Consider the following 10,031-nt stretch of genomic DNA (forward strand, 5'->3'; position numbering starts at 1 on the left):
AATAAATAAAACTTTAATAATAATGTATCGTTGAAGCCCACAGATTCTTTATGGCCCATTATTGTCCATGCAACCGCAGCCACCACACGGATGGCTAAACTAAAGTCACCATATATTCTTTGGTTTCCTTTAATAGAAACGTATCTTATTATTGTAACTATATTGTAAAATTCTTTCAAAAATAAAAGATTATATATTTTAGAACCCATGTGTCACATATTATAGGATCCATGCTTAGCCATTTCACTAGGTTTGGACTATTTAGTTTATAACGAAATGTTGTGCCAATTTAGTCTTCAACTTTGCCTTTTGTTTTCATTTTATAGGACTTTTACTATTACTATAATCCTTGTTTAGGCACGTAAAATATTACTCCTATTTTGAGTTATTGACCGTAGGATCTTTAGTCAAAGATTTTGAGATGACTATTTAGTATTTATTAATAATTAGTTCGAAAGAATCTATCATAGAGATAAAAAGACAAATGTTCCATCAAAATACCTAAGTAGATTTTCAGAATCTAGATATAGTTTTCTTTTCTTTCTGCATGGATCAAGCCTACATGTTAGATTCTTGGACAATGTTTTGTTTTCCTTCAGAATTTGTTTGATAAGGCTTCAAATGGTGTCGAGGAAGAAGTGAAACAGGGTTTGCATTTTGTTATCATTTAGGAAAATTTCATGGTTTATATGTAAAGTATATTGAGTATGAGCTTTGATTACTAGCTACAAACCGATTTTCAAATATCTCAGATATCCGAAAATGAAACTAAATCACATATAATACGAAATTACAGAAAATACGAAATCACGGATAATACGAAATCATGGATGATACGAAGACGGATTCTTTTAGAAATTTTGGATATCCGTTTAATTAATTTTTGTTATAATTATTATATAATTTACATCGATCTCATTTCATTTTGGTTTTGTTTACTTGGCACCGGATAAGTATAATATCTGGTTATTGTGCTGTTTCATACCATATGTTAGTTGTCACCACTCGGACAGTGTTAAGACTCGTATGCGTCACAGTGACTAAGAGATTTGGTGTGCTAAAGTCATAGTGATTTAAAATGTTCTCGAGCCTTGTAATTTTTGAGTCCAAGATTGACTTTAAATTTGGATACCAAATTTTCACATGGTAGCCAATTTATTATACTAAATTTCACATGAAGCTTATGTCACAATAAACTACATCTGTTCCCACTTGGCTCCTTTTAATATATTATGACAATTGCAAATAATAGAAAACCTCAATATGAATTTCCCAATAATTAGAACAATAATATGTATAGCAAAACTGAAATTTTTCTTTTGATTTTGTGTAAAGGTTTGTCAACAAACAAATATGACATTACATGTATAATAATTTTTTTTAATTAGTGATCTTAGGTTTATTTCTAAACCAAATATCTCTAACGCGTACTGTTTATAATCATAATCAAATTAATGAAGCAACTGATCTAGAAAAAAAATGTTCTTAAACATTACTAATAAATCAATAACTTTCCAAGTCGCCTAAGTAGTAATTCTACAAATCATAAAAATAATACGCAACATAAGTTTTATTTGTATATTCTAAACTTTAAATTATTTGTCGCCAAATCTTCAATTTGATATATCATTTATTGCATTTTATAAATTTAACGGTAAAAAAACATGTATAGCGTATTATTTTTGATTCCATATTATTGATTTACAGTCTTTAGATATATATGATAAACTTGATAGAATATTACAATAAGTAATAGCCCTCCAGGTCGCCAATAACAACAATTCTACAAATCAAAAAAATAAATACGCAATATAAGTTTTATTTGTATCTTCTAAACTTGGATTTATAGTCAAATCTTCAAATTTGATATATTACCTATAAAAGTTTTATAAATTTAACGGTAAAAAATGTTTTATAACGTATTATTTTTAATTTCATATGATTCTTCCACAATTTTTAGAACTAGATGATTATTATTTTTTAAATGAAGATTTCGAAAAGAAAAAAAATTCTGAAAACTCAATACAATTTAATAAGATTAAAAATCTAAACACAATTTCTATATTGAGAGTCTTTTCACATGGGATAACATGGAATCTAGGCTTAGTAGTTGGTAGTTAGAAACCAAAAAGTTAATATATAGGCAATGGGCTACTCACTAGTCACACTACTAGTGTTGGTAAATAGAAATCGACTCGAGCAGCAAATATGAAATGAGACTTTTCGCTTTTTTGACCTTTTCAGTTTTTTTTGACATCTAGTTCAAAAATGGCTAAACATTGCATTTATTGAACCTTACATTTCAGTTCGACAATATAATTGAGTTACAATATTACTGATTACTTTTTCTGTAGTTTACATTGTTGCCACACTATTTTGAAGTTGTGTTTTTGTATATTCTTACAAAAAGATATCAAATGTGAACTGTTGTTCTACATGAGAGTTGTGTTATACTACTGTTTACCTTTGTAAACCTAGAGGTCCTAGACGATCATCGTACTCATAAGCTTTTAGCATATATGTTGTAAATAGATTATGAAATAAAATTCTGACTTGAAAAGCAAAACATTTTCTTGTTAGAAAAAGAAGGCATATAAATCTGGACGGTCCGAAAAAACATTTTTAAAAATTTGAGTTATCTTAATGAAAATTAATTTATAAAATAAACTCAAAATATCTTCAAAATTTTGAACAATGTAAATTTTTGGAGACGGTCCTAATTGTATCGTACTATCGTTTATGGACATCCACATCAATTTTCATTTAAGAAAATTCATTTATTTAGCGGTCGATTTTGTAAATTTGTTTACAAACTTTACAAATCAATATTGTTTTAACTAAAAAAATTTATTTAAATTGTAATCCCTCTATAGATATTTTAGAGAAATGCTTTGTGTCTCATTTTGTTAACACATGAATCATATATTAGATCTTAAAAGTTGATGTTTACCAAAAAAAAATCATAAGACCATTTAAATATAACCACTGAAACAAATAAAATATTGACCGTTATTCATGTTTTTCGAAATAAATTGACGGTTACTTGGTCCGAATGTGATTTTTGGACAAGTGTTGTTTCGATAAAAAAGTAAAAATAATCATGTATCTTGTTTTCCATACGAAAACTTTACATGCAACATAATAAATCAGATAAGTATCTCTTCCTATACTTGTAAAAGACTAAGATATACTTGTAAAAAACTAATACTCTGTGAAAAACTAAGATATTATATTTATTGTCTAATTAGATCTTATAAAAGAGACTTCTAAATATTTTCAGCCTTATTCTAATTAGACAATAAATATAATATATTGTTTAAATTGATTCTTAATCATATCTTTTAAAAGGTCGTGCACATCGCTTGGTAGTAACTCATTGTCGACAAAACAAACCACAACAAAAACATTATTGTCAATGTAGTAAACCAAACTAAACATTAGTCTTTGGTCTTACCTCTTACTTAGACAGAAACCAAACCAGAGTAACTATGAAAAGAGAAAAGACAGTCCCGTGAAGGATAAGAGAGAAAGAGAAAGAGAGGAGACAAAGAGGTCAACTTCAGAGAATAAAGACATGGGTACGTGGGCACTAGTAGCCACACGTGCACTCAATCATCACACTTATACATGCATAAATAAATAATACTTCTAAATTTTATAAATTTTATAATATGAATTTTCATAATTATTTTATTTCATAAAAGAAAACTCAAATTATTTTTTTCTTCTCACCAGAAGCCGACGAGTACTTGAAGACAAACCAACTGACATTCTTTAATCTCTTACTGTGGGGTTCCTCAACTCTCTCTCTCTATTCAATTATTCCTTCCAACCATATTTAACATTTACTATATTCATTTTTCAAAAAGTTTATAAAATTTAAATGATTATTAAAATTGTTTTATGAGAAATTTTTCTTAGTTCAGCCACTATTAAGGTTCTGATTAGTAATATTGGATAATCATATAATTATATAAATTGTAAAACTCGTAAAAAAATATTATACAATATAACTATTTTAACATATATATTATCGAGATATAGTTTTGCGAAAAGATAGGTTAATAGCATACTACTAATATTTCGTTATAAGGGAATACAATAATTTATTAAATAAATTTAAATAGTTTGAAAAATATGTCTAAATAAATATTACAAGGCCAAACAAATTTTAATTGTTTGAAAAATAATGTTTAAATAAATTTCAGTTTTAAGACTTTTAATACCATTTTTCAAAACAATAATAATAACTTTTTACATAATCATATTAAATATGTCACAATATGGTTATGCATTTTACCAATAGCAAATATCATGTCTCTCAAAACTTTTTACGTTTCTTTTTTATTTTTATTTTTGTGTTAAATGGTTTCTTTCTTTTTTTTCTTTTCATGATAGATGTAATTATTTTGTTTTTAAATAGAAGTATATATATATTTCAAGGAAAAAAATGGTTATACAATAAAAGATTCTTTTTGCAGGTTTTTCTTTTCATTTTTACTTATGTTACTGATAAGCCTTCTATTTTTCACTCGTTCCACGAATTAAAAAGCATGCAACCAATAATATTTAGTATGACAGTTTTGGTCCTGCAATATATTTAGAATGAAATATACATATCTTATTGCATTTTTATTATCCTGCAAGTTGAAAGTGAAAATTGCGAGTCTCAAGACTGTCGATTTTAAAAGATGTTGGACCTATTTCTGCCTATTTATTGTTTTGGTTTTAATTTATTTACTTTTATTAGATGGGAAAACTAATTTATTTTACTTAAACAATTTTTAAACAACACTATTGTTTCTTTGTTAAAAAAAGTATTTACTATATTTTAACTTTATTTGTTATTATTCTGTAACTTTGAAACTACACATAAAGAAACATGGTTTTGAAAAAATAACATAGAGTAAGAAATTATATAATATAATTAAAATGCCCTCAAGGGTATAATTGTTCTCACAATCATACTTAAATATCATTTTTAGAGCTTATGGATTGATATTCTATGACACATATAAGTGAAAAAGAAAAAAAAAATTCTTACTTTCTTTATGAAAATTATTCTTCATTAATATTTTGTAATTATGGAAAATAGCAAAAAAACATTTTCATGCATTAACAATAATCATATAAATTATTGATATGATCATAGTTTTCCATCTTCTTAACCATAATATAAGTTTTGTTTATAAAGTTTTTATAATGTTATTCGAGCCTTTTGCAGGTATTTTTGATCAGTTTTTATTTTATTTTTGGATTTTCACGTATGGATGAGATTTTTTGTCGAAATACGTTTAAATTTATCTAGAGATTTGAAGCACTTAGAAGGTTAGAAGTATATAAAAAAGCTGTATTCGAGGAAATAAATAAGTTTTTTGTGAATTTATTTTCGTTGAAGTAAATAAATGTTTTGTGTAGTATCCCTCTAAACAAAGGATGATTTGATTTGATACAAGTATTGCAAAATCTTAGTTGAAATGGTATGCATATTATTAAATCAACTGTAAGCTTTAATTTTTTTTAGTCTTGTCTATATATAACAAACAAAAATAGTTTTATCTAGTCGATAAAGATGTTCCAGAATTTATAAAATTTTCAAACAGCAGCTTATCAACTAATTTTTTATGCATACACACACATGCATGAACATGAACACGAACACAACTAAAATGACCAAACCAACCAATCAACAGCAGATTTTGGATGCATTATACACGCATGGGAATATACATATTAATAATTATATATTTTGATGATACCTTTCTTTTCATAAATGAAATCTTATTAAAATAATTTTTATAAATTAATCAATCAAAAATGGGAAATAATAATAATTCGAGAGAGAGATAAAGAAAAGGATAGAGCAAAAGGGGACAAAAAAGAGGCCCTCGTGCAACTGGAGATTTTTCAAATGTACGATTATATAATTGCAGCTTTTTAATTAAATGCCTCCAAAAATAATAAAATTTTCAAGTTTCTTGAAAAAACAAGAACATTTATATATTCAATTAATTTATAATTTTATCAAAAACTTCAATTTCTCAGTGATGTGCAGTGCAGAGGAGAAAAAAGCATATAGTATTTATTTGCGCGTGTGGGTGGACATTCCTCCTCTGGTCTCCATCTATGCACACGTACGTTTTTAACTATTTATTACTGATTTTTTTTTATATTTAAATTTTATATAAAATATAGTTTTTATAAAATAAAAATAAACTATAGTTTCTATTGTTCACACGATATTATACATTGGTTTGATCACATCGACATTCATTTTCATTTATGAGTATATATGGCCAGTATGGTCCTGTCACTCTTTGAAGTTTAAAACTTATCTTCAATATTGCTTCATATGATGATAATGAGTCCGATTGGTAACAACGTATAAATTATTTATTGGTAGTTTAGAAAAGTAAACTGTTACAAAAAAATTCACATAATAGTATGAAAATTTGAGAATAATGATTTTGATATTGTGTATGTGATTAGTAATTATCAAAACGGTACAAAGTTATTAATCGAAATACAATATACAAAACAACTAAAACACTATACTATTTTAAACTTATATTTTAGCTCATTATTAAAAATGATAAACGAATTTGATTAGTAAAAATGTGTAAACTGTTACAAAAAAAACTTCACAAAAATATATAAAAAATTGAAAATAATATGCTTTAATATCTTTTTGTAAGTAGTAAATCAAAATGGTACAAAGTTAGTAATTGAAACACAATATATAGAACAACTACAAACAAAAATAAAATTTTAATTATTAGAATTATAACATACCGTATGGTTTCATCTCCATTTAAAACTATATGTTAAATTTTATTTTTGATTAATGTTTAAGTTTTTCAACAAGTTATATATGTGAATTTTTCTTCTGTGTAATAATTTGGTAAAGACTAAGGTTCAGAGTGGTAATTGCATTTTTCACTATAAGAGAAGTGCGATACGGTTCAAATAGTAATAAAAATGCATAGATATATTTGTATATATAGATATTTTGACACTATTATATCTTTGTTGCGATGTAATTTTGTAGTGCGATATGATTACTATTTAGATTCTAAATTTTTCTTTCTTTATATATAGTAACGATGAAAAATAAAAATCTTAACTAGAACAAAATTATTGACATAATAAATCCAATAGACAAGTCTAACCAAGCAAAAGACGGAAAGGTGCTCAAGTTGCCACATCTCTTCGAAATGGTACGTACGTGTTTTGAACTCTCTTTCCAATTGTTGGCGAGTCCAATAATTTCATTTCCAAAACAACCAAATCAACCGACACAAATCTTTCTTCTATTATATTAAATAGTTTTGGTTATTCTTGTTTATACAAGAATTACACTACGATCCAACAATCAGTAACATATAAAGAATTATACAAGTATAAGATCATTCTATGCCATTTCCAAATTAAAATTTGGGGATTAGATTCTCTCTAACTCATCTTTATTTTTCATTTTTAGAACAAAAGATTTCATTTTAGGATTATGAAATAGTTAGTGTTTATAAATTGGTCGGTTTTGATTTTCTTCAAATTTTCATATTTCGATAATATCTTGTCGTATTTTTTGTTTTGATTTAAAATTTTTAACTTATAACTAAAATTTTCTTCGATAATTTTTGAATTTAACTTTCAAACATTTTTCTACGTACATTTTAGGAGATGAGTATGTATGTTTGGTCACCACTGTAGGCAACCTTTTAGACTGCTGAATTAAATCTACATTCAAAACTTTTAATCGTATATCGTAGCGCTCGCCACAACATCAACTTACGACAGCCAAATAAACAACAATACTTACGTTTGCCGCGGGTACATGCGACGATGAAACTGAGATATCTGATGAACATTCATTTTCGAAATCACTAGACCACTTATACTTTGTATGTTCATCATGATTGGAGATAACTCGAATTTATCTTTGTTAATTCAACAAGAAACCCCTATGGTTATATGTAAATACATAGTAAAGATTTAGACGTACGTGCACAATGATGCAAGTCTGGTCATGTCATTATCTAAGGATCTGGAAATGGATACACACTTAGCTTCAAGTCGCATTCTAATACAACTTTATTTACACACCAAGACAAACTCAGTCGCTCTCTATTTGTCATTAGTTTTTAAATTCGACTTAAAACTATATATCTATTTTTATATTTTCTCAAGTAAGTAAAGACTTATATATATAGAATACAAATACTCTGATTAGACGTATCCTTTATCGTAACATTACATTGATGTTCACCCGAACTGTGTACGGACCCCCTCATAATACCTACTTGGCTATTTTTGTATTTTGAAAAGTACATAAAAAAATATTTCTAAATTTGGTTTTGATATAATAAGAATTATATAATTTATATGTATGTAGTAAAGAAAAAAAAAAGAATTAGAGTTTCAAGTAGCAATTGCCCAATATTTTAAAATAATTCAATAAATATATGGAGCCATAACCTTTACATCCGATTTAATAATTTTTTTTTTGGTCAATACAATATATATATATTTTTTTTAATGTAACTATTGATCTTTTATGTGACCAAAAATTAATACTTATTGTTACTACTAAATTTGGTTACGAATTCATAACCATAAGCACTCATGTCGATGTATCTATACATTTATTTAATTTTAAGGGGGGTGTATTCAAAGTGGAATTTCAACTAATTTGTAAAAAGTTTACAAATCTGTGTTATTCAATCATGAATTTTCAAAAGTTTCATCAAATCCAGTGTTATTGAACTAATCATTTTAAAATCCACCTTAAAATCCACTGTTATTGAAAACAGTTTGTGGATTTCATTTTAAATGATTTCAGAGGATTTCAAAGAACTTTTTTAGTTAAAAATACAAGAATCCAAATCTCATAGTTTTAAGTGGGATTTGAAAGGATTTTATATAAATCATATGAAGTTCCCTAAAATTATCAAAATCTCAATAAAACTCAAATATCTTAAAATACTATTTTGAATACAGCCCCTTTAATCTTTAGACGTACGAATATATAAATGAAAATGGAAGACTCTTAAAAAAAAATGGAAGAAATCATTGTAAGTTTGTAACCTTACCAGTTTTCTTGCAAATATGCTATTTCTTTTTGTACAAAATTAATGAATATAGGTAGCCACCACCAATATAATGGTGTGGTGGTTTCGTGATTGCTTAGTAAATCTACCATCTAAATTTATTTTCTATAAGTTGTCCAGTTTTTTTATTTTCTGCAATATTTTTGCTCCAAATTTTTTGTTTTAATATTTGTTTGATATCCCAATCACTCAACTGTACAGTTAATTCTATAGTTAGGAAAGCAAGATTTAGGATTTACCTCTATTTTTTTTATTTTTTTTAGATTCCGTATTACCAAGTTATAGTTCGATTTTTTGCGTCATTGAATTAATCAATTGTTAAAAAAAAATTAGAAGACAAGACATAAAATTCCAATCAGAAGATGAAAGAAAATTCTCTATCAATACTTTTTTTTTTGTCAACCTCTATCAATACTTTTTAATTACTAAAGTTTGCAAGAGATTTATAGTGTCTACAATTCCACCATATATACCATAACCTGGAAATTAAAAGGAGAAAAAAATGAAATTATAATGTTGAGAAAAGGAAAGCAAGAAAGAAATGAGATATCTTCCAAACTTCTAGAAAAATCCAAATCCATAAATTAGTATGAAAGTCAAATTGATGTGATTAATACCAAATTATGCATTGATCTCACTCAAGAACAAAAAGAACAAACTACAAAAACTTTACATTTATTATGGCTTTTATTTAGCATTTGGGAAGCTAAATAATATATATATATATATATATATATATATATATATATATATATATATATATATATATATATATATGAGATGGAGAGAGAAAGAGAATATGGAGGGCATTTGTCTTTTGTTTACGAGGGAAAGAGAAAGATATGAGTATAGGACAGTTTGGTAATTGCAAAAAATTTATTAGAGAAGAGCTTCTATTACATACACAGTAAAATATGTGGGTTT

This window comes from Capsella rubella, unplaced genomic scaffold (genome assembly GCF_000375325.1).
Source record: "Capsella rubella cultivar Monte Gargano unplaced genomic scaffold, Caprub1_0 scaffold_5, whole genome shotgun sequence".
Taxonomy (NCBI): Eukaryota; Viridiplantae; Streptophyta; class Magnoliopsida; order Brassicales; family Brassicaceae; genus Capsella; species Capsella rubella.